This window comes from Megachile rotundata, chromosome 4 (assembly GCF_050947335.1).
Source record: "Megachile rotundata isolate GNS110a chromosome 4, iyMegRotu1, whole genome shotgun sequence".
In the NCBI taxonomy this organism is placed as follows: Eukaryota; Metazoa; Arthropoda; class Insecta; order Hymenoptera; family Megachilidae; genus Megachile; species Megachile rotundata.
The window spans coordinates 12,107,770-12,121,825 of record NC_134986.1 but is presented as its reverse complement, the minus strand read 5'-3'; the positions used below and the strand labels follow the sequence as shown (position 1 = coordinate 12,121,825).

Here is a 14,056-nt window from a genome sequence, read left to right as displayed (position 1 = left end):
GGTCGCAACTTTCTCTTTGCTCAGCGGTTCTCAGACATGCTTCCTGCTTTTGCGAACGTTTCGCCTGGAGAAACGGCTATATACAAAGTGTACAGTTATTTACAAACTTTCGAGTGCACGCGCGCCGTTCGGTTTTGACGGATTTGTTGCGAAATTATGTGCGGTATGAATGTAGACGGATGCTATGGCGTACTTTGAATGAGGAATGTGAACTTGACCATTTTTAGAATTTTTGGTTTTACCTGTCTTTTTTATAGGTTTTTGTGAAATTTTTAAGGTTTATTATTTGAAGGTTTATGAAGTTGTAATTACTCGGAAATATAAAGTTCTGCAGTACTGTATTTATACATTTATGAATTTACAAATTATTTAGTTTGGAAGTACGCAAATTTTCAGACTTAAATTTAGAAATTCTGAAACTTCTTAAATTTCTCAAATTTCCCAAATTTCATAAATTTCCTAAATTTCCTAAATTTCCTAAATTTAGTTGATTTCCTAAATTTCCTAAATTCCCTAATTTTCCCAAATTTTCCCAAATTTTCCAAATTGCCCAATTTTCCTAAATTTCCCAAATTTCATAATTTTCCCGAAAATCCTCATTTTCTCAAATTTCCTAAATTTCTCCAAATTCTCAATTTCCCAAATATCTCAATCCCCAAATTCCCACATTTCCAAATATCTAAACCCCCGAATTTCTCCATCGTCAAATTCTCACGTCCTCAACTCCATACATCTTCATCAGAATATTTCTGATGAATGAGTTGAACGTAATATCTTCAGTAATCTGTGGCAAACTTGTTGCTATCTATTAACCGTTTCAAATAGTTCAGGAACTCGAAGTTATGGTTAGACATAACTCTTAGTGTATTTGGAAACGGGTTTAATAATTAATCTCCGTAAGATCAGACATGCTACTTTCTAACTTGCTATGACTGCAATATTTACTAACGTGTAGAATATCAGTGAAATTTAACTTCGTTGCATTTTCGTACCACAGATGAATGATAAGAAATTGCACATTTTTTATCTATTTATTAAAACAATTTATTGATATACATTTAGGTAAGAAATTTAGGAAATTTCGGAAAATTAGAAAGTTTGGGAAATTTGCAAAATTTTGAAAAATGTAGAAATTGGGAAATTTAAGAAATTTAGAAATTTAGGGATATTTAGAAATTTTTAGAAATTTAGGAAATTGAGAAAATTGTTTTACAATTTGTGTTTTCGAATGGAAATTAGAATTCCGTTTTATAGCTTATCATATTAGGAATCTACGGGGCTGCTGGGTACACCATAAATAGAAGGTTCCACTTTCGCAACCTGACAGTCTACCCCTTTTTACTTTCGACGTAGAATTTTTTTTTCCTGTGGAAAAATTCGGTTCGATATACATTTTCAATTCGGTGGGAAACAGGCATAAATTCCCTGGAAACTCGAGGTCAATTTACGAAAAAGCTACTTCATCACCTGCGATACCTTAACTCAATTCACTATCGAATTTAACAAATCTTTTACTTGAGATGTGCTAATCATAAATGTTAATATTTCGTGCAGGATTTTAAAAAAAATTCAATCAATTCGATATCTAATTAAATTACGTCTAATTTTTACAAATCTATTTTTTAGAAGAATATTTGAAGAATTTTATAAATTTTACTCATTCATTTTCTAATTCAGAAGATTGCTTAATGAAGAAGTTACATACAATATTTTTTAAAATAAGTCACTATAGAATAGTACAAAGTTTCAGTGTAATTTACAACAGAAATTATAATTTTTAATATAAGTTGTAGAGTACTGTAAAATTAGATGTATATTAAATACAAATATTATACCTTCCTCTTAATAATTAATTTTTCAAATTGTAAATTAGTAACGAGTTCGCATTAGAAACTCGTTACCTGGTTTCACGTAACGTACGTTTTCTTTTAGTCACGGAAAAATATTAGGATTATAGAGGATTAATTTAATGCCAAGTCTGATTACGACACTGACGTTTTCCAAGAGTCTTGATCCACTTCCTACAAGCTTTCCATGAAGCAACAAGACATAACTACTTAGAGGTACATAATCTACTACTTGCTAACATCGTACCAATATTACTCTACTAATGGATGCTTGGTACAAGTGTTCCTTCTTTGAACACGAAATCGAAGAAATCAAGTTAATTGCTATAGTATTAGATAGGGATCAGTGAGAGTCTGAAATCCCGAAATAGGGACTGGTTCGCATTTAGGGTGAGATATCTAGGACATCAGATGGTGTATAAGAGAAACAAAACAAATTTTTTAATTTTCAAATTTTGTTTAAAATTTCGAGGTTCAATAAAATTTAAATCTGTGATTCTCAAGTTTCCAGTTCTAAATTTCAGAAATTCTAAAATTCAGAAATTCTAGACTTCAAAAATTCAATTTCAAAATTCAATTTCAAGACTTCAAAAGTTTCAAATGCTCTACGTATTCAATTATGATATTCTAAAATTCCCTAGTGCTTAAATTTCAAAATTCGAAAATTCCCTAGTTCCTAAATTACGACATTCTAAAATTCCCTAATTTCCAAATTACAGTATTCTCAAATTCCCTAGATTGCCAGTTATAAAATTATAAAATTCCCCAGATTCTTAATTCTAAAATTCCCTAATTCCTGAATTACAAAATTCTCAAATTCCCTAGTTCCTAAATTACAAAATTCACAAATTCCCTTGTTCCTAAATTAAAAAAATTCTCAAATTCCCTAGTTCCTAAATTAAACAATTCTCAAATTCCCTAGGTTCTTCTTTCTAAAATTCTAAAATCCCCTAGTTATAAATTACCAAATTCACAAATTCCCTAGATTCTTCATTGTTAATTCTAAAATTCCCTAGGTTCCAAATTAAAAGGTTTTCAAATTCCCAAATTTTCAATGCCCCAATTCTCAAATTTAAAATTCTCAAATCCCCAAATTCCCAAGTTCTCAAATTTCCTAATTTCCAAATAAGAATTTCCAAAATTCTCTAATAAGTCCCTCCTAAATCCCCAAATTCCTACAATTCAATTTTCCACATCCCAAAATTCCCAAAACCCTCCAATCAGAACCACCCTACCTCAACATCCAAAATATCCCCCAAAGCGACTCGCGACTACCAAAGAACGCATACAAAAGGTGCTTTCACATAGCGACCGCAACGTAGCTTTTTGTTTGGAGAAGGTACGTACGCGAAATCGCGACAAAACACGGCGGTGTCGGCCGTTCCCTCTTTCTCAGCTCTCTCCTCGATACTAGGAAACAGCTATTCCGATCCCGTCTGCGCGTGCAAAGAAGAGAGTCCGGGAGCCGGTTCGCCATTGCTTTTACGTAATGGTAGAAACATCATCGTTAGTCGCAAGAGACAGTATAACGTCAAGTGCGTTAACCCCGTTGAAGCCGAACGCGGCTTTCTCCGTTGGCGAATGTTGCCTTCCCTGCTTCGCCTTCCTACACTTTCCCCTTTCCTCTCGCAGCTCGATTAAATTCACCTTCTCCTTGTCCCCTACCTCGTCCGTAACGGAACCCCACTTTCGTTGTCATGGTTCTCCAATTTTTCCTTCTCCCTGCCTCTATTTATACCCGCGAGTTTTTAATTCGAACGTTCCCGCTGTCACCTGAACGATCTGGTTATTTCCGTGTACGCGGAAGCGAGAGGCGCAGATTTATGGGGTGGTGGCGGTATCGAATGCTGAGAGAAGTTCCAGCCGGGATTTATAAGACACTCGATCGACGCAGGAAAGTTTGAGACGGAAATTGTGAGCCGAAACGACGGTGATCCGTTACGTTATCGACCAGTTTGTAATTGTACTATGATGGAACTGGGAATTGAAATTCGAAACGGATTGATACCATTGGGTATATATTTTGTATAAACTATATTGTTATTTATCTTGTGTTGTGTACATTGTTATTTGCACATCTTACATCGGGTGCATTTACAGTGTTGATGCTTTGATAATAGAAGAAATCGTATTTAACTGTATAACCTATAATTTTTTCGACACTTGCTCAGAGAGGATTTTCTGTAATTTTGAGGCTAATAAAGAAAGTTGAAGTGTTAGGTATATTCTGGATTCATGTAAATTATAGTTAGTGATTGAACTTCAAACTGAGTAGTGGTATAAATATGATTTATTTCAGTCACGTTTGAATTTTAATTTGAATGGCGCCGTCACGAGTGCGTCACGAATGCGTCACCATAATATAATTCAAAGAGTTAATTATGAAAGGCAAGAAATATGTTTTGTAATTTATGTAATCATGAAATTTGTCGTTTATTTTTAGTACAAGAATGTCATAGAGGGTTGTTCCATATTTGCGACAGAGTACAAAGAAGGGTCAAAAGATACTGTTATTACGTATGATGGTAGAACTACACGGACATTTACGTAATGATTATTAATTAATTGGGTAAATGGATTATGAACGCTCCAATTAAAAATCTTTAATTTAACTTTGCCCCAATATTCAAAATTAAACAATTGCAGAATTCAACAAGTTTTCAAATTTCCATAGCATGCATCTTTAAATGATAATAGAGACAGACATGCATCCTCCGTAGTGCTCAATTGTATTAAATCTCTCTAACGTCATCTCAATCCCTAATATCATTAGGTTAATATCCCTAATATTATTAGCTTGATATCCCTAATATGAAAAAAATAATAAATCGTACAAAAAACAACATCCCCAAAAAATGTATACAGTGCCCCCACATTTCTCCACCGTCTCAAGCAAGCGGTTTCGCTGATTGGTTAATTCAGCGTCTGCGGATGTCGGAAAGGAAGGAACACGAAGTGCGTGGCCCTGGCCTCCTGTTGTGCGTGTGTGTCGACGGAAGAGGAAGAGAACGAGGAAGAGAAATGGGGGTTTGGAGGGCCGTTGGAAGGGTGGGAGAAGGGCGCCCTTGCCCTTGGCATTGCCGCTCGATACGAATAGTCAGGGCTGTCCAAAACGGTGCCGAGGCAATTTAACGTGCGCGTAAGCCTCGCGCACGAATGCCTGCCGGAAATGAGCTGGAAAGAGGACATCAATTTCCGTTTCTCTACCAAGCGGCACGATTGTCGTTTCCGCGACCGACCACGTCACACTTTTCTGTCTTTCAACCGGGCAGAAAAGATACGGTCATCGATCATACGTTCCTTCCACTTTCGTTCAAGGTTCCCTATTTTCGATTTTGGACATTAAATTTCAATCTGCTTTTTCTTCAAACTTTTCCATTTGAAAATCATTCTTTTTTTATGTAAGATTTTGTCGATGCTTTGGATTGAAGATTTAAATCTGGATGATTATTAAATCTTTCTTTTGGAGATTTAGATGAGGGTGTCTTTTTGATACTCGATACTCGAAACCTTGATTTTTTAAATATTGTCAATTAAGTTTGGCGATAGTAGACATTTTGTATATTACTTTGAAGTTAAATTATTTTGTGATAGCAAGATATAAAAATATGTAAGGTACATATGTAAACATACATATGTAATACATATGTAAAGTGTACATACTGAAGTGGTTTCTATCTGTTGATAAATACAGTACTTACAAGAATAACATATGATCACATATGCTTATATTTAATCTTCTTATGAATTGAACAGAGGCAATGAAATTAACATTCTCATGATTTGAACGTTCACCCCCTGTCCTGTTACATAGTTTCTCTAAATTTTAACTGCATAAGAAAATATTCTGTTCAAACTACATTTACAAACTTGTAAAGAGTTGCACAATGAAACAGCAGTCATCAGACCATAATATTAAGTAATCAGTTATCAAACTATGACCTATAGTCCTCAAAATGTACCGCCCAGTTCTAAAAGATAAATGAGCCCTTTCGAATAATCGTATTTGACGATCTTCAGACTCGAAGTTTCGGGAAAGTGTGCGTGATGTACGCATGCCCTCGTCCTTGCCCTTGGTCGATACTCATCCCCTCGAGTATTTTTTTTCCGGCGTGAACGCCACCCTCTGGCAACGTCCGTTGCTTTTCTTCGGCGACCACGTGGCGGCCACGTGGATGGCTTTTACACACCGCGCAAGTGCAAACCCAGGAAAAGACTTCGTGGGGGCGAGTCACCCCCTCCCGACGAGGTGAACGCACTCTACGAAAGTAGGCTAGGCGTGGCCTAATTGCGAATCTCCGATACTTAATCGAATCATTAAAACGAACGTTCACGCAACCCCCGACAGTTAAATAATTCGTTTTAAAATAACGGATTTTTCATTTCACGAGGGGTTTTATTCTTGTACGATCGATAACGATGATTCATTGAACATTAGATAACGCTATAACTGTCGACTGGAATTAGCTATCGCATTTGATATGCAGAAGATATATGACGGAAGCATCTTTAGAATTTGTCATATGTTCAATATGTTTACTTGTATGTGTAGTTTGTATTTATTTGCATGTATTCGTATTTATTTTTACACGTGTATTTATCTACGTTTATTTATCCACATTTATTTATCTATATTTATTTATACACATCAATGTATGTCCACATCTATCCACATCTATCTTCATTTATTTATTTTCATACATTTATTACTATTCAGAATTATTTTGCATTATATGTAACTAATTATATATTCATATGACTACATTTCATAAAGGTCAGCTATTTTATATTTTAAGAAGTTAAATTAATATTTAAACTCAAGTTGACAGACATGATTCTGCTGCACCCTAAACTGATTCGGATTAACAAACTGTATCAAAGATAGTATTTTATTGTGCTCGATGGGGGAAGATATATAATCTTGCATAATAAAAAGTGCTCGTATTCGCGTTTCAAGTTAAAATATGAAATATGGTCAAATTTCGAGTCTAAAAATGAAATACGTATGTGATCGTATTTCGAGCAAAAATGAAATGTGTATGATCGTATATCAAATTTAAAAATGAACACATATGTTAAGTTTAAACATATGCATATTTTAAATTTAAAAATAAAGTATGCATACTTTAAGCTTGAAAATGAAGTACACATATTTAGAAATTAAATAAAGTACGCATATTTAGAAATTAAATAAAGTACACATATATAGAAGTTAAATAAAGTACACATACATAGAAATTAAATAAAGTACACATATATAGAAATTAAATAAAGTACACATACTTAAAAATTAAATAAAGTACACATATATAGAAATTAAATAAATTACACATATTTAGAAATGAAATAAAATACACATACTTAAAAATTAAATAAAGTACACAGTTTAGAAATTAAAAAAATATTTTTAAAAAATGTGTAAACATACAAATATTTGAATTAATGTAAGTTGAAATGAATGGATATGATTGATGAGGGTAGTACACGGTAAATGGTGGGATATGGTTAATCAGGGGAGTAGTGTTCCAACAAAAGAGTAAAATTCGGGAGGCCACGTTTAACCCGCAACGTTTTCATCAGGTCGATGGCAACGAAAGGATATCCCCTTCGAAGGTCAATGACCTTGATCGGTTCTCCCATTGGGGTCGAATCCCTCCATTCGCAAGCTATGAATCAGGATGCTCTTTAGGGTCGGTTCACTGACATCTGGTTTTACTAACAACACCGTGTGAATTAATCGATACTGAAATTATAAAACCCTGCGGGGTATCATTGACATCGATACACCGTGTTTAACTGAACAAAAATTCTATCACTCAGATTTTCGAAACAGTGGAATTTGTATGGAAACTGAATTCTGTAGAAAACTGTAGATACCGAAACAATTGTGCTCAAAAATTTATTTTGGTAATCAAAATAACTTCTCAAAGAGGTACTCGGGTACAAAGGGTTGAACAATCCCATATTTTTCTATATTTTGAGACGAAAATCAAAATGAGCAAACGTAACTTTTATGTAACCCTTAAAAAGTAGTGCTTGGTGAGATGGTTCAACGAATGAGATTGTAAGGCTTTTAGCCCTCACTCCAAGGTTGTAAATAACGTTTTGTTAATAAGGTGACCCAAACAGTTAAGTGATTTGGGTCCTTCAAAAGAACTGAGTAATGGGGCACACTGCGAGACTGCTGAATGATCGAGCCCGAGTGCCTTGGCCCGCCGAGTACGCAAGGATTTTCGTAAACATTGCACCCCGCAGGGGTGCACAGTTTAGGACCATGGAAATAAACTTCTTTAAGGAAAGATATATTGGCATTAGGAAAACGTGTTTTTCTGGCCTGTTAGAAAGCTATTGTCAATAGTTAAGAACGTCAAACTGTGGAGACGTCCATATGGTCTTAAAAATCCGTTTAAAATTGCCAGAATGAAGCGCTCTTAGGTTTGACAAAACACCCATAAATATTACGTTAATTATATTCCGAGCAACTCGGAACAAGATTTCTTAAGAGTGCAACATGGAAAATCATTATAAGCTCTTTCGAGGTGTTGTTCCATTCTGTCGCTTGCTCGCATTTCACCGAAAGTTTTCTAATACTAGGAGGCTGTGGTGAAACCTTTTATCCTCTGCGTATAAGTTTTCCTGGGGGTGAGCCTCTTTTCAACCCGTGCCAGACGCAGCAAACGCATAGGAAATGGCTCGATTTTATACTGTGACACGAATGTCACGAAAACGGTTAAAGTTGCGCTTACCGTTTACAAAATTCGTTTACATTTAAATTATTTCTGAATTCATCGAATTTTGCAAGAGAATTATTCTAAATTTTTAATTTTGTTCTGCTGTTCGAATATTTTCATTTCGCTTTTGAACTCTGCATTTTATGGTACTTGATATTTTTTAGTTGTTTAATAAATTATAGAAATATAAGTATGCAATACTTGTAGATATACAAGTAGATTTTGTAGGGAAATATATTTTTATTTATGGTATGCTGATATTGACATATGTGTACACATATGTTCATACATGTTCATTGCAACATGTGGATAGGGACATATTTATTTGCAACTGATATTAATTATGTTTACTTGTAATGTATTGACATCAATATCTGTTTATTTAATTTTATACCAGAAATGTGTTAATATGGACATATGTTTATGTACAACATATTGACGTTCATATATGTCGATTTGCACAAATGTTAGCAAATTCTAAAATATCAATAAAATATAGCATCAAAATATTTGTTGACAAGCTCAAAGCTTGACAAGTTTGACTAGCAAAATGTTTAGAACAGATAATATTCAACACATATGTATATGTTCCATATGTATAATATTCTACAATATTCTTATGTATGGACATGAATATTAAAAAATTGTGAAGCAGCTATAAAGTATAACGTCAGAAATGTTTTTCGAGAAGCTCCACATTGCAAAGTGCTTAAAACACGCACTTCAAGCATTCATATTCGCAACCATCAAAAGACCTAAAATTCAAAAAATTCTCTAAAATCTGTAATTCTGTAAAATTCTGTAGGATGAAATAAATTTCTTGAGAAGCTGAGTAATTACAGTAGACTCGAATCAGATTAGGCTGCATAAACCTGAAACCAATCGCAGTATCTACCCGATACGTAGAACTTGCATAAGCGTATAGGTAGATCTAGATTTAGAAAGAAAACAAACAGGCAGTAGTTAAATGTCAGAAATAAAATGCGACTCGGGAGTGAAATCACGTTAAACGTTATATCAGCACTGTACAATGTTTGCCCTAAGTTCCTGCAAAACAAGGTCAAAGAATACCGCTTTCGAAGCGATGTTATTTTACAACATGTACGCACCTAGCGAGGACACGTGCGAGCGCGTGCGTGTTCGACTACCTGTCGCAATATCTTGACGGTTCTTTAACGACCTTAACCTTTTTCGGAGGGCGAGGTTGCGATGCACGGGAGGACAAAACGATAAATTAGTGCTCGGTTTCGCGGAGAGTTGTTGACCAAGAGATTTACGTAATGTTTTTTCTGTTTCAGGTAAGCCCACGTCATTTGCTCTTCGACTATCGCATCGTCTCGCGTTAATTTCTCCGAATAATCGTGAGTAAATCCTTCGACAAATATTTACTTTTCTAAACATTTATTACAAGTTTTTACGTTCGTATTTTACGGGGTAATTCTTTCATGGTGGAACAAAATTATTCTGGGGTGCAGAAAGGGTTTATGGTTCATACTTTCATGGGTCACTATATATTTTATAACATATTTTATATACTTAGTATTAATTCATTAATATAAGTATGTTCTGTATGTTCATTATGTACTGTGTAGATGTAAGTGTATTCTACATATGCTTATTACCATATGAGTATAGAATATATGTATGCTTATTAAGTATAATATAAGTCCTATATGCTTATTATGCGTAAGTATATTTCATATGCTCATCACGATACGTATTCTATATGTTCATTACTATCCACATATGTCACAATACGTTACAATGTTACCATACATGCATAACACTCAAAAGGATCAAGCTTTCTATAAACTCCATAATATCGAACATTTTCCCAGAAAATGGAAATTAAATAAAACGAAACATAGTTCAAAGTATCAATACCGTCCAAGTATCAATGACAGTATAAAGAAGTATTTAGCTCGAGGATAACGAGGATTCCTCTTTTTCCATAAGTTCGCTTTGTTAATTCCTCACGCGTCTCGGTGGGGTCAAGTACAGTCCGGGACAAGTTCTAAGATCGTTGGTGTACAGAAGACAGGGAAAGAGAGGAAGCGATAGCGGGAACGGGAACGAGAACATAGAATCGGAATCGAGTGTGTACGAAGGGTGAACGACCGAGAGGCAGGGGCACTAGGCTGCTACCCTCTGCGACGAGAGAGAACGAAACATGTCGGTGACGCGTTGTTCAGAGAAAGACACCGAACGAGCGAGAAGGAACGAGGGAAGCTTCGATAGAGAGAGAATACATCGACCTGCTCTCTCACCCCCTCGCCCCTCTTTCTCCATCCCTCTTTCGCTCTCCTTCATCGTGCCCACCGAAGAGGATCAATACGAACCACGTGGTGTAGCAGTAACGCCACGAAGAACGACCAGTCTAACCCTCGTGCATGCAACAACCTAAAACCGACGGGACAATCACATTGTGCACCTTTTTTCACAAATCTCTGCCTTCGATTTGCTCGTCAATCGTATTACAGACTGGTTTCATATATGACATTTCTAATCATTGAATCATGAAACGCTGATGTACTGTCACACATACTAATGGCTCCTTGCTTAATTTCGTATACCATAGCTATATTTTATTTACTATCTTGAAGATAGTTCTCTCTATGTTATCTTATGTATCCAATGGGATTTAAAGAAAAGATACAATGGTAGAATACAAATCAACCCGAGCTCATTAAAATTTGCACAAACGCCTACGTCCTGATAATCACATTTAACAATTAATCGATAAAATTATTTAGAGTAACTCTACAAGTAACGACCTCTATAAGTTACTAAAAACTTCCTCAAAAAATTCAAAAGATTTGTGAAATTAAAAATCTGTTTTGCTTAAAAAAGTCCATTGGTTGAATAATTCAGTGAAGCTCCAATCTGGTTGTTTTGACCGTTTGGTGAGCTTTAATGAGAACTCTGATGAAGCTTTCACGAACTCGCGGATCCGCGATCCCATTTTCGTTCGTTCATCGATCGTGTTACTGTGTGTTCGTGCACTCGATTCACCCCGGGGCTTAAGTCCCGCTTAAGTCAGTTTACCGACCACGGGAACGGCCTTTATCTTTCTGGGACACCGAGTCATCGGTGCACAGAAGCCGATCTGCATCGATGATCTTCTGACCCCGAACACTACAGTCTCGTTGAATTTTCAAATCAGCCTAATCGCGATCCCCGGACGAGGAAGCTCGATTTCTGTTTATAAATACCGTTTTGCGAAGTTTTCGAAATGGATCGACACGCGACGATGGCGTCGATCAGAGATGATTCGCGCGATACGAGAGATTGCATCTGAAAAGGCAAATAAACGATTGACGTGATACTGTCTTACAATACTTCCAGGTAAAAACAAGTTCGATTTAACATTTCGATATCTGCGCTGCATCGCACGAACTTTCTGTAGTCTAACTAGGGTTGAAACAATGTGTTATAGAATTTTTGAAAAATGTTCAAATTCAATATTTTCGAAGGAAGTCTAGTGTGTACTAGAATAAATATGAAACGTTGCAGTAAAAATTTCATAAATCGATCGAGGTACTTAAACCTCGCAGCGATCATTATAATCCGCTCTAATAAAAATTTCGTCGGCAGTCATTAATCTGAAAATGAATAATATAATTTGAGAAAAAAAAATGTGTTCTCGGTACACTGTTCCGTTCGTTAAAGCACTCCAACCCTCGCGAGTAACGCGCTAGCATCTCTCCATACAACGGTCACAGGCATAGGCAACAAGAAGAACACAAACACGAAGAAAGAGGGTGTAAAGCCTACCCTTGTAGATTGCTTTGAAGGAGGGTTGCTATTACGGATGGTTTCATACATTGCACACCCCTGACTTCGAGTCTAGGTCGGTCATTCACCCCGTCACCGTCCCCAACATTACCCAGCAACCCCTACCGAACCCCTACGATCTTCCACCACCCTTCGCGCGCAACTGACGCCCCTCTTCTCGCATCCACTTCCACCCCTATTCGCTCGGTGACGTCATTCAAGTGGTCCCCACCGAACGGGGCGAAACCCTCCCTCTATGATACACCGAGAGCGCAGGATGTGACGTTGGCGGAGCGAGAGGGTGGATTCGACGAAGAGGGAACATCAACAGTGGCGTAGGATCAGGGGGTGCATCGAATTTAAAGATTCGCGTCCGATGGGGACGTGTCGGTGATCTTGTGCTTGGAAATTCGAGGTGAGATTTTATTAGCTTCATTTACTATGTTAACGTTTCTTTACGCGAATTGAATTTTTTCGGTGGAGGTTATTTACAAAGGGGTTATTGTCTAAATTGCACTTTTTTTTACTTGTCTATTACTTGTATTATTATGCAAGTTTAAATCGGTACATGTAGGTATTATTCATGTGAATGTAAATTATTTCTAAAAATTAAAAATAAGGTTGTAACGAGGTACAATGACTTCATAGTCTCAGACGAATGAAGGAAACTAGCAATGAAAATTTCTATTACATTATAAAATGGAGTGAAACTATTTCTTACAGTATCTTGACTTTAAATGAATTTTTATGGAAATAATTAAAAATTGAAATTGTAATTTTGCACAAGTCTGGTTAGTATTTATTTTAATCATTTTTTTAATAAGATCGATGAACAAATTTTTGACAGAACTGAATCGTACAATCAGAATGTAGACTTCTTAATTTTTACTTAGCACTAAGTTTCATTAATTTCATCAGTAAATTGTTAGAAAATTTATGATGTTTTAATTTGCTGATTTTCTCTTAATATCAGATTTCTCTTAATTATATCTCGTTAATTTTTATAAAGATCGTATAATTTGTAATGTAGATTCATTAATATATTTATTATGTTTCTCCTTGTTATTTCCGCATAACTCTGAAATTAATTTTTTATTTATATTTAATTACATTTACGATCAATTATTTCGTTGAATTGTTCTAAATGAAAGTGTTAGTACAAAGAAAATCATTTTTCATCATTTAATTAAAATTCGTAAACATTGCAGTAAATTAGCTGCAACGTTCGTTATGAAATGTGCTGATCGAAATATGTAAAGCAACGTTTGGCCCATTGTTTGCTGTAACTGAAAGTCAGCCATTTTGTATCGGGGATATTAATGGAATATGTTATCCACAAATATTAAAAGTGGTGCTATTTATTGTATAATTTTTGTTGTACGATATTTGTGCATCATCAAATGTTTCGTAAATATTTTTACAATGATATAAAAAATATAAATTTTCGCGAATACCTTTAATCGTATAATCGTAAAAAATATGAATTGAATGACTGTAAAAAGTATTTATAGAATCGTATGATTATAAAAGAAATGTTTACAGAATATGAAACAAATGATTTAAAAAAAAATCGAATGATTGTAAAAATATTATTTCTTATAAATTAAAAAAAAAAATAGAAAACATGAAACAAGTGATTGTAAAAAAATATAAATCGTATGTTTATGAAAATTATAATTTTCTAAGATTTTAAAGAAAATTTTC

The 14,056-nt window shown here is 35.1% G+C and overlaps 1 protein-coding gene and 1 long non-coding RNA gene across 9 annotated transcripts in view; one reads left to right on the top strand and one right to left on the bottom strand.

Annotated features, from left to right (window-relative positions):
* Positions 1–14,056, top strand: part of Hr4 (nuclear hormone receptor 4) — a 213,062-nt gene that overhangs the window by 111,218 nt on the left and 87,788 nt on the right. For 2 of the 8 annotated variants that reach the window (XM_076531312.1, XM_076531311.1), the window contains exon 2: positions 9,877–9,939. The exons of the other annotated variants lie outside the window; for them this stretch is intronic. The gene's annotated coding sequence lies outside the window, so the exon portion shown is untranslated. The remainder of the gene's footprint in view (positions 1–9,876; positions 9,940–14,056) is intronic. 8 annotated transcript variants of the gene reach the window in all.
* Positions 1–14,056, bottom strand: part of LOC143264387 (uncharacterized) — a 143,929-nt gene that overhangs the window by 78,148 nt on the left and 51,725 nt on the right. The window lies entirely within an intron of this gene.